This window comes from Leucopleurus acutus, assembly GCF_964270905.1.
Source record: "Leucopleurus acutus genome assembly, chromosome: 2".
NCBI classification, from domain to species: domain Eukaryota; kingdom Metazoa; phylum Chordata; class Mammalia; order Artiodactyla; family Delphinidae; genus Leucopleurus; species Leucopleurus acutus.
In genome coordinates, this window is record NC_139143.1 from 78,129,752 (window position 1) to 78,145,982 (window position 16,231).

Consider the following 16,231-nt stretch of genomic DNA (forward strand, 5'->3'; position numbering starts at 1 on the left):
TGGGTGCTACAGTAACACACACCTGCTTGCCATTCTCTGCTCAGACCATGATGTCATTCCTCCCTGTGCCAGCTCAGTCCTCCTCCCTTCTGCCTGGATCCTCACCTCCCCACTCTTCTCACCTAGCTAGTCTTTATCTGCCCTTAGGTAACAGAGGTATCCATTTGACTCTCTCCAGGTTGCTTCCAACCATCAACTGAGTACAGGTTCTTAAACTCCTCACCCAATGGACTGTGACAGAGGAAAATTCAAAGCAATCCTTTCACCCCCTCTTAAGTGATCAGAGAGTTTCTAAAGATTTGAAGTGTCCAAGAGCTTTGCTTGGGTGAGAATCCTCAGTATTGCTGGATGCACTGCGTTGACTGAAGAACTGTGGATGGCCTCTCTGAGGCAGAGACAGATTGCATGCAGTGACTCTGAGTACCCAGAGAGCAAGAATGGTCAGGGTTCTAGAAGTAGATGGCCAGCTACCCTTGCAGGAGGATTGTCCCCAGCAGCCACTGCTGGAGTGGTCCTCTATGTAGGTGCTACATCCAGGCAGCCTGCTCTCTTGTCCACCAACCCTGGCCTTTCCTGGCCCAGTATCTCGCCTCTATAAACTGCTCTCTCAGGGACTTAGGACCCTGACACTTTTCTCTCCTGTGTCTCCCCCAGGTCCTCTCACCTTTTCTCTCAGATCTTCTCCAACAAGGGGTGATTCCACCATCTTTACATAATAGGGGTGTTGGCCCATCAGGGCCCATACGTTTTCTTAAAAGCCTATTTAGCAGGTTATGATCTGGGCCATCTGGCAATTTTTCCTGTCCAGTCTTTAAACCCAAAGGTTGATCATTTTCCCAATGAGGGCAAGAAGGTGTTTATTTTGTGCCACAACATTATCTCTCTAGTTAGAAAGAAATTGGTGACATTTATTTACAACAGGGCATTTTGCTAAGTTTTGAGACTTAGTTCAACATCACCACTGACGAGAAGTCACTCTAACAAGCAGTATTTTCTCCCCTCCCCTCCCGCTGGGCTGGGTGCCTCTCCTCTGTGTCCCTTAATAGGCAGAACAATATCTCTCTCGTTGCACTTATTGCACTGTGTTGCAATAATCTGTTTATATGCCTATCTCCACAATGTCTATGAGTTTCTGAGATAAGACGAACATGTCTTATTTGTATTCTTTATCCCAACACGTGTCTGACACATAGTAGATGCTCAATAAATGATTGTTGTTGTTTCACTGACCTCCTTTGCTAATTGGAGTAAATCAGAGAGCTGGCCCCTGCCCTCAAGGAACTTACCTCCCATTTAACATTGATTATTACTGCTATGAATGATGATCTCTTCCTGATAAGAGGGGTAGCTGAGACACCAAGAATTACTATGAAGATGGGAGACACATAGAAATACATTTAGCTAACCAACAACCATCAGATCAGCTGAATGGCTAGCTGTGATGATTCAGCATCAGTCAGAGGCCTATGATAAGAAGTCCACCAGGAGCCCAGGTATCTTACATTCTCTGCAGGGTTCTGGATGAGATATACACTTTGTGGAGGGGTGGCGGGGGCTCTGACCCACAGAGCACAGAGTCAGATACCAAAGGGGTATTTAACAGATACTTCTTCCAAAGTAGCTCCATGTCGAGGAAAAATCCTAAAGTCTGGAGAAGAGCTGATGAAAAAAAATAAATAAATCTAGCAGAGTCTTAGGAATGCATGAAGGGTGCTTAGAATAGGAAGTCTTATGGGAACTTTCATTCTTACAGAGGAGATGAGGCAGGTCCTTGTGCAATTGGCATATAGATATCTTTCTAACCTCTTTTCTCCGAATGGCAAAAATTGGCAGAGAAGCAAGATCTAGTGGTGATGAGGGACTTCAGCTAGCAGGACATCTGCTGGAGGTCTCATGCAGAACAGCTGATGAGTTCTTCCCTTTCCTTGCTGACAACTTAATCTCTCAGTAGGTAGAAAAAGCAATGAGGGGGAACTGCTACTCAGGACTTAATTATGACCAATAAGAAAGACCTGGATCATGATGTATATGTTGTAGGAAACTGGGGGAAAGTGACTATGGCATTTCTGAAAACTAATAATAAAGGATAGGGTATCCTCTTATTATAATAAAATATGGCAACCATCTCAATACCTTTTGGAAAGCATTATATGAATACATTAGTTCAAATATTCAGATCAGTGTACCCCAGACACCAGGAGAGCAGATTTTTGAAAGTTCAGAGCAAAGGATTATAATCTTATGATCCATGATGCAAAATAAGAATGGAGCTCCACTCTCTAATGCGATGGGCACTTCTAAGAAATGAAATTCAAATAATATAACCATGAGTCATCCTGATAAAAAAAGGAGAAGGCAGCTAACAAAACCCATGGGGCTTCATAAAGAGTTCTTTGATGAGCTCAGATTGAACAAAGCCCTGCACAAAAGATATAAGGAAGAATGTGTAACTCATAACAAATCCAAAAGTTCACGTGGTCCTATAAAGACAGTAATAATATTAATGCCCAATATTTACTGAGGATTTGCTCTTGTGCCAAGTATTGTTCTAAGCACTTTACATATATCAGCTCATGGATTCCTTGGAAGAACAGTATGAAGTAGGTGTAAAATTTATCTTGCTTTTACAGAGGAAGGTTCTAAGAAAACAAAGTGATTAAATTACTGACCCAGGGTCAGAACACCAAAAAGTTGGGATTTGAATCCAAGCAAGCTGGCTCCAGAGTCGGCACTCTTCACCCCTATGCTCTACTTTTATCTACTTCACAACTCTTCTCAGGCCATTGTAGGCAGGTTCAAGAGCAGAATGCATAGGTCTTTGGCAAAATAATAATTTGATATGGCTTTTAAAGGGGATACTCCTGTAACAGGAAGAAGAAGGAAATATAGACTTAATGGAGGAGACAAAATGGGAACAGATGTCAGAGGAAAAGCAGTCTTATTAAACTCTTCTTTTGTTGCCATTTAATTTGAAGCGAGGATTTTTTAAGTCGGAAAAGGTAGATTAAACATGGTTGTAATATGGAAGCCAAAATAAAAAGGAAAAAGTTTCTCGTTGCTCCAAAATAATAGCTGTCCTGGATTCTGGGGATTTTAGCTGGCCAGAAAGGAAACAAGACCCATTTGTGCTGTGATGGCATACAGGGTTCCCCTGTCAGGAGGAGTAGAGGGATGATAGGCATGGAACCCAGGACCCTAAAGACCACCCAATTCAGCTCTTTGTCTCATTTCACTCCATATAGTTGACTAGATTTTGCTCAGCTCTGGGCAGACTATTCTGTGGGAAGCATTCATCAACCATTCCATCCATGTCCAGAGGAGGAAAAGCTGATGGTAAAGAGTAGATGCTGTGCTGTACGAAGATCTCCTGATGGAAATGGGGCCCCCTGTGACTATAGATGTAACGCTTGCGTGATACATCACCATTTGGAAAGTGCTTTCAGGTGCATTATCTTCCTTGATCCGCACAATATTCTTCAGCAGTAGATGCTCCTGGCCTATTTGATAAGAAGGATAGAGGAGGAACCCAACACTCTTGTAGAATTGGAAATTAGTTTACACCAAAAGCTCTGCCCACTATCCCAGACTCCTTCGTGGTTGCTGTCTTCAATCATCTGAAGGGCAGTTGTGTAGAACAGGGGTTATATTTGTTCTCTTATCTCTATCTGGGATCCAAAGGGAAAGGAATTTCCCAGCAGGGTGGCACCCTGATCCTTCAAGTGTTCAAATGGAACCCAGAGATTAGCTTATAAGGTTATGCTACTGATGGGAGTTTGGTCTGATACCATAGTGGTCCTCAGGTTTAAATTTCATGAACAAAACAGCAACAACAACAACAGTGATAATAAATGGAGGACCGACATAGGATTAACACTCTTACCATCTGCCTTTTATCAGCTCGTTAAAAAAAGGAAACTGAACACAGAATAGTCTACTGCTACATTGCTTTTTTCGTTTTCTCATTTTGCTGTAGACTGGTAAAAAATTTGTCACAAATTGGCAACAGTCCACAGCCCATTATTTGGGAAACATTGGATTAGAGGGTTTTTAAGGTTCTTTCTAATTCCAAAAATTGTACACCTCCAAATCATACATTTTGTTACCTAATTATGCCTTTCTTATATTTTAGCTAACATCCTGAAAGCATTCTCAGTGCCGAGAAATGTGTTAAGTTCTTTACATGTCAGGCAACTTAATCCTCTAAATAACCCTATGTCATCGGTAGTTGCTGGTCCACTTTCAATGGAGACCGACTCAGAGAAGTTCTATGACTTATCCCAGGTCACACAGCTGTGAATTGAACTTTGGTCTCTGCCTTCAATGCCTCTGCTCTCAACGACAATATTACATGTTTTATTATTAAATACAAACAAAGTATTTCAAATATCATCCTAGACTCTGAGTTACTAGATGGCAGGGTGTGTACATTTTAGCTTCCAAATCCCATGATTGATGTTAGCACAGTACCTCTACTGCATTCAAAAAAATTAGAAGTATTTATTAAATACCTACTGTAGGTATTTAATAAATACCTTCCTGAGGTGCACAGAAGATATTTGTTGATTAGCTGATCAGCAAATTAGTATAGGAGAATGTTGAATCTATGAAATCGGTGAAACATTTCTCTCATTTCACTTATATGCTGTCTGAGTATTCAATTTCACAGAAATCACCAGCAAGGAGAGTCTTTTCTCTGACTTACCAACTCAAAGGAGGAAAGTCCTGATGTGCTATTGCTTCTCAAACTCTCCTCCCATGCCAAGGAGAACAGCAAGGACCCTGTCCTTCCTTTATTTCCTGTGTTCTCCAAGCAGCACCAGCTGCCTGCCTTGCAGCCTGAAAGACCAAATAGACTCCCCTCTGGGTCTTTTTGAGCCTCTGCACTGTTAAAAGGCTGTTGGGAAGAACCCACTGTGAGCCAAATAGTGGGAAAAGCTGGTTCTCTGAGAAAAGGGGAGAGGACTTGGGATAATATGGTGAAGAGGAAAGATTCTAAAGGGACCAAGAGCCCGATGGTTGACTTCACAGTTTATATTCATATAATGTTCATGATGTGCCCACTGTCCTGTGTACAAAAGGGGTTTTATTGTATTGCACTGCCACCAGAACAGTGAGAAACCATGTAACTTGCCAAGAACGTCCAATCAGCATAGTTGTTATCTTAGTCTGAGCACAGCAGATGTGACTGAGCAGCCTCCCCCAGCTTGTCCTGAGGACAGGGACTCAGGAGAGGCTGCTGGAGCTGCCCTTGCTGCCCCTCTCTCTGCCACCAAGCTGGAGCTGGATGTTCCTGTCCCCCTGTCAGCACTGCCCTTCCCACAACACCTGTACACAGTCACCCGGTGTCAAGGCTCGGGGATTGCAAACAGATGAGAAGGAAAGTGAGAAGAGCAAAATCTATCCATGACAACCTGAAGGTGGCAATAATCATTTTTTACTTGAAAATTGCCTAAGAATGAACTATGCATTCTTGGGTGGGTATGCAAATGTATGCAAATGAACCCAAATGAGAGACCCTCTTAACTAGTTTCTACATCTGGATGTGACCCTTGTGGTGAAGCCAGAAGGAAATGGGCTCTAAGTGATATATTCTGCCCAGTTCTCCCTTTGGGCTGGGGGGCAGGGGTGGCTGGATAAACATATTCTTTGTTCTATAGGCCACCTTTTTCCCATAGCTGGGATTTGGGATTTGAGATTTGGGCACGTAGCTCTTGATCAATCAATATGTATTGCTTTGCTTCAGTGTGATCTGATCTGGAGAAGATGGGCTTTGTGTTCTCTGGCCCCTTCCTCATTCCCCAGCCCCTCCCATCCCAACCTGGCCCAGACCATTATGTGATAATATGACAACATTATCATGTTGCTCTCAGTACCAGAATAAAAAGGAAACGTTCTATACCCCTGAGACTCAACCATCAGCTAGAAAACAAGAAGGCAGAACCTGATTCACTTTAAGGTCCCTCCCAGAAGGTCAGATCTGAATGTCTGGAATCACTGATGGAAAATATAGCTACAGGGCTGTGCTGTGATGACTCATCACCAGCTGGATGCAAGAGAGGAAGAAGCAAGGGCTTTAAAGTTGAAGTCATTCTGGAACACAGACACGGGTTCAAATCTTAGATTTTTCTGGTTCCTAACCATTTATGCTTGAACAAGTTGCATAATTTCTGATTAGATATTCCCTTTTGGTACTTAACCTCTGTCCTCCGTACATGCGTTAATACACACAACAGACATTTAACATTTAAAATGCATACTTTGGGGCTTCCCTGGTGGCGCAGTGGTTGAGAGTCCACCTGCCAATGCAGGGGACACGGGTTCGGGCCCCGGTCTGGGAAGATCCCACGTGGCGCGGAGCGACTGGGCCCGTGGGCCATGGCTGCTGAGCCTGCGCGTCCGGAGCCTGTGCTCCGCAACGGGAGAGGCCACAATGGTGAGAGGTCCGAGTACCGCAAATTAATTAATTAATTAATTAATTAATTAATTAATTAATTAAAATGCATACTCTGTGTCCAGTACTGGGCTGGGTTATAGAAATTGAAAGATAAGGAAGCCATAGACTCTGTTCTTAAGACACCTAGTCTAGTGGGAGCAACACACAGGGACAGAGACTAAATAACACAGGGTAAAGTAACTATTGTGCCCAAGATGCTTTGGGAGCACAGAATAGGTGCACTTAATTCACCAACCCAACCTCTGAGGATACAGAAGATAGTTACAGGTTAGGGGACACTTGAGTCAAATCTTGAAAGACAAGTTTAGGCATTGACCAGACAAAGGGGAGATGTAGAGAGCTTTTCAGTCCAATGGAGCATCCCCATGCAAAGGCATGGGGTCCCGAGAGAAGGTGATTTGATTTTGGGGAGTTGTGCGTCATGTCTGGAACTCAGGTTGCTTGGCGAGGCTGGAGAGGTGGGTTAGGGGAAGCTTAGGGAGGACTGTAGGTGCCATGCTAAAGCTTGGCTTTCCTCTAGGATGGTGGGCCCATCAGAAGGCTGGAAATGCTAGTTCCTCCACTTGCTCCAAGGAGCTGGATCTGTGTAATCCCAGCCCACATCCTACACCATGGACCAGAGCTACTCCTTGACATAATTGTGAGGCTGGGAGAGTCTATCTGGGCTCCCCCACCTCTGCTCCTCCTTGCATTTAGTTCTTTGTTCCTCCTCAGCTGCCTGATTTTCTGCTGTTGCCCTCGACCCTCCTTGCAGCAACATTTCTGATAAATTAACTTGCACTTAGTGTCTGTTTCTTAATTCATTGCCCCTCTTAAGGGAATATATATGTTAAAAGAGGAACCCGGTTGAGGACAATGTTTACCAGTGAGAGAGAGCTTTCTAACAGCAGTCATTTCGGGAATCAGCAGAGTGGACATGGGTGGCAGGGATTAGACTATGAGGCCTTCCCCACACCATCCCGTCCCATCCCCTTCCCATCCCCGACACTCTCAGACCACACAGTAGATCCGAGACAGCCTGCTGGAGTTACGTCTGTGCCCACCAAATGCAGACAAGCCCTGGCCAGTGAGGATGGGGCAGCACGGCCTTTGCCTAAAGGGCATGGTGCCCAGACAGCATCTGGAAGGGGAATGTGATGTGTGGCTGTGCCCACAGGCAAGTGTGAGTGTGCCTGCCTGCCTCTGTGTATGGTGTGACCCTGTGTGGTCCCCTCACTACCTAGAGGGAGTGATCCTTTTCCATTCTGTGGCTGGCAACCCCTCAACACGTGGTCACTTCTTATCCTCTCTTACCTCATATCTGACTTACTGACCGTTTCCCACTGTTGCCCTTCCTAGATATCCCGCTCACCCAGAGTAAGAGGAGAAAATAAAGGTAGAAAGACTGTATTCCCCATTGCCCCACAGCCCTCAAACCTGTGCCGTTTGGGGCAAGACTTGAGGAAGATCTATCCTCCTGGGGCAGAGGGAGCCTGGGAAGGAACCTGGGTGTGGTTTTTATCTCACTTTGTCTAAAGCATGGAAACAGTCTGTGCAGGACCTCCTCCCCCACCCTGCATGATAATTCCTGAATTTTGGAGTGGAGTCTGGAAGGCAGGGAGACTGGAGAAGTGAAAGGTTCAGGGAACCAGGTCTCCTACCTGCTGGGGGTGGGGTGGTAGATGGGGGATGCTGGATGAAAACAGAGCCCAGGTTGAATATCCAACAAATTGTGCAGTGCTCCCCAAACTTCCATGAGCCAACAAATCACCTGGGATCTTGTTAAAGTGCAGATTCTGATTCAGCTGTGGGTCTGGGGTGGAGTCTGAAAGTCTGCATTTACTACCAGCTCCCAGGTCTTGCCAATATTGTGATCCATGACCCAAACTTTGAGTGGCAAGGGTGTAGAATATGTAGCATTAATCTTTCCCAAAGAGTTGGGGGAAGCTCACCGCGGGCTGCTGAGCAGGCAAGTTCTCCCACAATAAGGAGCCTCCAAAAGATGCCCTATTCCAAGGGACAGAAACTATAGGAGAGAACATGTGAGAAGAGCTGGAATGTGGCCATTTTAGGGTCCCTGGGGAAAGGTTGGGTATCATAAACAGCATTTAGGTGATATCACTTTTTGGCAGTCCAGGCACACTTTGTGCTCTGCCCTAAATAATACTGTAATGCAGCAAAAGCCAGCCCAAATGCCAGCAAGATGCCTGCAACAGTCCCTATTATTACCACCACCATCACCCCCACTGGCTCAGCCTCTCTTTTAAAGACACACTTTCTGGGAGCTTCCTATTAAACTGTCTCAGACAGATTCTGTTAGCCCTTTGGTCACAAGGTTAAGTGGAGACACAAGGACAGAGGTGGAGGTGAGTCTCAGCAGTCCAGCTCGTTCTATGTACTATTGCCTTTGTAAAAACGTTTCAGGGGAATTGCCCAGAAGGCAATGGACAATTTAACCAATTGCCTGCCCGGCAAACTTTAATACTAATTGCATTGTATTTCCTCCTAGCTGTAACTCATTTTACAGCTTCCACATCTGCCAGTTCATTTAATCTTTATGTCAGATCTGTAAGCTAGGCAGGCCAATGTCATTACCTGCCTTTTCTCAGGTGGGAAAACTAAACCTCGAAAAGCTGGTAAATGACACGTTTCAGAATGCCATGATCCCTGTCTCCCAACTCAACCCAATGCTCTATCCAAATACCCATTTCTCTTATTTTGTATGTTCCCAGGGAATTGAAAGGACCTGTGGAGTCCCTAATTGATGGCCTGGTGTCCTGGGGAGTTGTCAACTCTGGTTTTTAGAAGTTACCTAAATTGAGATCATCTAAGACATGGCAAGGGGTAGGAGGAATTTGGTAAGCGATTTCTTAGTTTTACCATTTCTATTTATTGACGTTAATTCTAGTGAATAACTTTCTAAAATATGTGTTTAGGCTTCTCTGCTTTATTTTCGTAAGGCTCCTCATCATCATAGAGCCTGTGTCAGAAAATAATTCTCTGGCTAAACGGGGGTCTGGAGAAGTGGAGCCGAAGTGATAATTTCTGACCACTAGAGGGACCCCAGGCACCAGCTACAATTTTTCTGCAGCAGCTGGTGCCTGGAATGGTACCCACCGCCTGGAAAAATTCAGGTCAGGTGCATATCTGGCTAAGAATCCCTTTATTGTTCTACAAACCAGGTCTGGAAGAGACCAAAGCATCCCAGCTCTGAGCCAGAGGACTTTAATTCGAGGATCCAAGCAAAGAGATTAAAATGGTCACAAGTGAGACCCAGACACCAGAATCAAAGAATATGCATTTTAGTCTATAGCTCTTTCATTTAACATATCACCTTAGGGTTTTCAGAGTCTTCTAGTCCCAACTATTCGGGTTCAGAATATCCTGACTTGAGTCAAGGGCTGTTGAAAAAAATCGCTTCCCGGGAGATTCTGACGCACTGCCAATTTGGGAAAAAGCTGCTGGACGGGTCCTGGCTCTATCCCAAAGCATGGGATATCCCTCGACTATATTCTGATGATTTGTTACCGTCCAGCCTCAGCTTGAGTCCTTTCTGTTACTGTGAAATCCTGACTCAAATCAGTTCTATCCTCTTATTCTTTTCCATGGCACCAGTTCTTTTCTCTTATAACAGCATTTGTAATTTATCTGTGTGTTTAGTGTCTAATCTCTGCCTCTCTTATGGTCTCTAAAATTGACAAAAGCGAGGCCCTCATCCTCTATGCCCATCACTGCGAAACAAGAACACAGAGCAGTATAGAGCACATAGTGTGTGTGTGTGTGTGTGTGTGTGTGTGTGTGTGTGTGCGTGCGTGCATGTGTATTATTTTTTTACATTATCAAAAAAAAAAAGAATGCCACAACCCATCCCTGTAAACTGCAATCTTGTTGAGGAAAGCCTTTCCTAACATTCAGTCAAAATCAATCTCTGTTATTTCTCCACATCCCGTGTTTCTAGTTCTAAAGCTCCAGCTACATATATGTTTAATGCTTCTCTCAAGGACAACTCTTCAGTTATACAAAGGTAGCTATGTATTTTTCTACATTTTTCCAGTGTCAATGCCCCACCCACACTCAACCCTGCTCTTCCAGCCCCTGCTTATAGAAGAGGCATGGTCTCTGGAGTGGCATCATTTTGGCAACCCCCCTTGGAAGAGCTCTGATTTGTTAGTGTCCAACATTTGGTACCCAGAGCTGAGCCGTTTATTCCCCAAATGGCCTGTCCTGGGCAGGAAAGGACGGTGTAGTGCCCTCCCTTGTCCTGTACATCACATCTCTTAATGCAGCTGGAGTCTGCATTAGCTTTTCAGTCTGCTACACACACTATTGAATCATCTTTAGCCTGTGCCCAAGCTAAACCTCTAATTTTTTTTTTTTTCCATAAGAACTTTTGTTGAGCCAGGCCTCTTCCATCCTGCTTTTATGCAACTGATTTTTTTTTTTTTCTTGCGGTACGCGGGCCTCTCACTGTTGTGGACTCTCCCGTTGTGGAGCACAGGCTCCCGACATGTAGGCTCAGGGGCCCAGCTGCTCCGCGGCATGTGGGATCCTCCCGGACCGGGGCACGAACCTGCGTCCCCTGCATCGGCAGGCAGACCCTCAACCACTGTGCCACCAGGGAAGCCCATATGCAACTGATTTTTTAAAACACACGTTTTGTATTAATCTCTCAAACTTTATTTAATTTCTGCAAAAGTTTTTTCTATCTCAGTGACCTTCCCTCCAACTTACTCCTTTCACACTTCCAGAGTTTCCATAGATCTCCCTCTGTCAGTCAGTCAAGAATGTGAAGTGAGCAGCCCTCTTCTGGGGCCTGAAGGAGTAGGTGTAGAGGAGGAGAAACATGGTCATATTTTTGGAAGCTTCCAGGCTGATAGTCAAGAGAGTCCACTTCTTCCTCACCTCTTTCTCAGGTCACAGACAGAAAAGGGCCAACTGATTTGTAAACAGCTTTCTTTTCCAATGCTCCACACCCATCCCCTCTTTTCTGAGTAATTGGCCTTCACTGCACTGGCTTCCAGAATCCACCACATCTACCTTATAAGAGTGTGAAAGGAAAAATGTCCTTTATTCTTGTATCTTCTCTGTATCTGTACATAAAGAACATTCTGGATGTGACAGAGAGACAGAACTACCCATTGGCCAGGGGCTTTATGGTTTGCTAAGGGTCTGCAGCTGTGAAACAGAGGCCTGGACGGAGCGGTCTACGTGACGGAGGGCCTTGTAGATTTCCAGTGTGTCCTGGGATCTGGATATGTCCAGGGTTATTAGGGAGAGGGCTGGGAAAGCCTGCGAACCAAGGAAGGAAGGGGACAGGAGTGGACCAGATGAGTCCAGAGAGATGCTGATGTCCAGAATTACGTCTGATTCACTTCTGTGTCTTCTGGGACCTCTCACAGTGTCTTGAACTTAGAAGACACTCAATACATCCTTTAAATGAAATGAATTATACACCCTTAAGTGCCTTAAAGGGTTAACCCGACCAAGTACCTAGAACTGCAGAGAGATGAATGCCATATTCTGGCTACAGGGGCCAGAATGGGAAAGAAGGAACCAGAGTTCAGAGGTTGGGAAGGGCTAGGGGGCAGGGGCACTAAGCCGGAACTAAAGAAGAGGAGGAGGGAGAACAGAGAAGAAAAAAGTCATCAAGGAGACGGAAATGACTTTTAGATCCAAGGAGGGTGTGGGCTCTCCCGCTGAGTGTGATGAAATGTGAGGAGGTGGTTAGGCTCCAAATTTGGTTCTGAGCCAATGGAAAACTGTCTCCCAGAACTCTGGTGAGTCTCCTGGGACTCACTTTTCCGCAAATAAAGATGAAGAATGACAGTCCTTCCCAGCTTTCCCCTGCTGTCCAAAGCTCGCAGCTTTGTCCCAAAGGAAAGCACGGATCATTCCTCCGACATGGCTGGGGAACTGAAGTGGTGAAGTCCCCCAGCTTCAGCCACCTGAAAGTTGATCCAGAAATCAGGTTCCCAGAAATCGTGTGCTGACAGCCCTCCAGTCTCTTCAGCCCCCAGATGCTTGCATGGTGCGGGAGAGATGGCCTATAGGACTTAGGGAGAGGAGCTCCGTTTTCTGGCAGTTCTTCTGTGCTAATTCTTTGCTTACTTGTTCCTCTTCCCCATGGGACTGTAAACCCTCCAGAGTGGGGACCATGCTTTATTCATATAAAATTAACTAATTCCCATATTTAGCACATGTTTACTGAGCTCTGACTATGCTCCAGTCACAAAAGGGGAAAAGTTCTCGCACTCTTGGTGCTAGTTTTCTAGTGGTGGGGGAGGAAGGGTAGATTAGAAATAAGCTGGTAAGTAGACAAATGAAGAAAGAGACGATTTCAATGTGTGATACACGGTACACTGGAAACATCTCAGGTGAATTGGTGGGGAATCAGTGGGTGCGTGAGGTGGCCGGGGGCTATAGCCCATTGGATGTCAGGGAAGGTCATTCTTGGAGAGGCGAGATTCGCATTGAGATCTCAAGTATGGGAAGGTGTCAGTCACAAGAAGCACAGGAAAGAGCATTCTGGGCAGAAGAGATGTCAAGGGCAAAGACTCTTAGAATGGAAACAGGACTTGCCCATTCAAAGAACAGAAAGTCCCCTGGGTCACTGGGCCTCTGGCTTAGTGAGCAGGGAGGAGACTTATGGAAGTCCCAACAGGCAGTGCGAAAGCACATGAGTTTAGCTCTGGGTACAGCAGGGGAGAACTAAATACCAAATTTGGGCGGTAATATTATATTTTCCTGAAAAGAGACTTCACAACGTTCCTCAGATTTTCCAAGAGACCGGCGATCTCCCCTCCCCCATACGTTGATGATACCTGATGTAGAGGGAGGAGAGAAGGCCCAGGCCCTTCAGAAACATCCAGTTTGGAGCGACATGCAGTGAATTCTTCCAGGATGCAGAGAATTACCCAGGAGAAAAAGTACAAAGAATGATCCTTGAGGAGGTCAAGGGTGGAACTTGGGACATTATCTGTGACATCTTAGGGAGTAAACAACACCTAAGTGTCCCCCAAATATGGTAGGAACATACCCAAAAATATGGGGAGAAATGGCAGGGTTAGGAATCTTGGGGATCTCATGGAAGACATCAAATTTGCAAACAACTGGACAATGAATCAGAGATATTTGAGTATTACAAGGACCTCTTTCTCTTGTTTCTACAACTGTGTCTAAAAGGTTTCTAAAAGTCTAAGGGTGATGTAAAGATGCCTAAAATCCCCCCAATACTATGCCCCTAAATTTCTCTAAGTCAGTTTTTTCAAGGACCCCTTTCTCCTGGAGATTCCCTCTTCCCTTCACCAGATAGTTATAGGGAAGATGAAAGCTGACACACATTTTGGCTGAATGGACTTCTAACCTCCCCGCACACCCCGCGTGCCCCACGCCCCTCCTACCCAAATCATTAGAAGATGTGCAGAGATGATTTGGAAGGGCTTGGACTTGTTTATTAACCTAAACAGTCACATTCGTCTGCAAGGTGCGCTATTGTTAATTAAAACTGCGATTCTTCTTGTGCCCAGAGAGTAATTGGATAGCATACAGTGGTTTTCAAGCAAATCCCTGGCAATTAGAGTTGGCAGTGAATGGGGTTTGAAACCCCAGTGAAGTTTTCAATCAGAATTCTCTGAGGGTGGTTTCTGGAGGAAGGTGATGAAGGGGCTGGGGGTTTACACACATAGGAGTAGATAAAAGGGTGTGAGGACCAGGTATTTGCTTCCTAAATCCTTTGGGAGGGGCTGCAGTTTGAAATCAATGAACTATGGGCGTCAATGTGATCTTCCACCTTCCCTTAGGAAATAAGTCTCTCTCCATAAAGAGGCAGTGCAGACTGACCCTACCCAGGGCGTGGAGTGCTCCCAAGAGCTTGCTCCCTGGCTGTCATCTTTCTGAGAGGGTATTTTTCTTTAGGCCCAACAACTCATACACAGCTAAAGTCTCTGCCTTCCCTGAGATTAAATTCTGAAGGGTTCAAGGGAAATAGGATTTGTATCCCTGAAGGGTTTCAGAAAACATGCCAGAGTTAGACTAGTTTGGGAGTGGTTGGTGGCATTCAGTGGGTTAAATGGACTGGTGTGACAGGACCCCAGGAAAACCTTAAAGAAATGACTGAGGCCAGGGTTAGACTTACAGCGGAACTCTCCAAATGCAGTGTAGATAACACAGGGAAAGGCCAGCCCCCTAGGGGACTGGGGCAAAGCCGTGGAGATGGAATGGGGAGGAGATAGCCATGGGGAGGCGTCTCCAACCCATCCTGACCTCTTATCAGCTGCAGGCTTCTGCCTCTGCCTTTCTTTTGTGAAAGATGTGAGGGCTGCGGAGCTATCTGAGGGTCTCTCTAACAGGACTGAGCAAAGAGGGATTTCTATCTGGAGGCATGGCTTGGGGTGTAGATAAGACAACCCCAGTGGTCTTAAATTAAGCCTCCCTTGCATCAGGTTGACACTGGAAGATTCAGCAAGTCGAAAATGCCCTCTCCTCCTCCTTAACTAGGTCAGCCTCCGAATCCAGTAGCTTGTAAAGGAGTTGGCCAATGTCTGAAGGATTGAGAGTGGTCAGGTGCTGGAGGGGGCAAACTACGAGAATAGGCGGGAAAGGGAGTAAGAAAAAAGAGAACACTGGGACACATGCATAAACTGTGGTTGGAGACCTTAGCATAATTTAGGTTTGTAAATTATGTCTTTTTTCTTCATTTTCTCTGCCTTCCTTTCTGTTTCAGAATGTGTCCCGCCTCTCAATAGGTCCCTAAATCCCGCCTTTCAATTTAGGATACACCAATCGGCAGCTAATCTGGTGGTTGCTAAGAGACAGGAGGTGGGGGATTGAGAGGATTTGTCACTGCACCCACCCAGGAAAATTCCCCAAGCCTAGGATGCTCTAACTCACCTCTGCTCCTCTCCTGCACTCTCCTACTTAGCTCCAAAGTCCAGAGTCAAGCAGAAACGGTTTAGGGGAGAAACCAGTTATAGCACATCTTTTTTTTTTTTTTTTTTTTTTTTGCGGTACGCGGGCCTCGCACTGTTGTGGCCTCTCCCGTTGCGGAGCACAGGCTCTGAACGCGCAGGCTCAGCGGCCATGGCTCACGGGCCCAGCCGCTCCACGGCATGTGGGATCTTCCCGGGCCGGGGCACGAACCCGTGTCCCCTGCATCGGCAGGCGGACTCTCAACCACTGCACCACCAGGGAAGCCCTATAGCACATCTTTGAAAAACGAAAGACCATACCTAGATTCAGACAGATATAAGGTACCTCTCAAGTCTCCCCAGCTTTTTAACTGGGTTGGAGGGAGAAACTCATTTGTGTGTGTGTGGCATCTTGGGTAGACGGTGAATTTGTTGGTGCAAGTAGAAGTTGTTCCCCTTATGAAGTGGGGCTTATTCATGGTCCTTCCCATCATCACCTGAACTTGGCTGAGAAAAAGCCCTCAGGATCATGACTAAGCATCCAGAGAAAGGGGGGGGGGGGCGGGGGGCGCCCAGAGTGAAAGGGTACAGCGTGGAAAGCGGAAGGGTATATTTGTGTGGCAAACAAAAAAAGGTTTATTTTGAGAGCTGAAAGGTGTTTGAAAGGGAAATTTGGGATCCAAATTCTTGGCGTCCAAGAAGATGACCCAGCCAGATCAGGCCCTTCCCCATTAAGTATCTCAGGCTTCACAACTTCCTGGTTTGTTTAGTTCCCTCTACACATCCTTCACGGAGAAGACTAGATACAGAAACCGGAGTAAGGAAAACTCATTTGGTAAGGAGTGAATTACAAATCCTGATTCCATATCCTGAGAACAAGGAAGGAGAACAG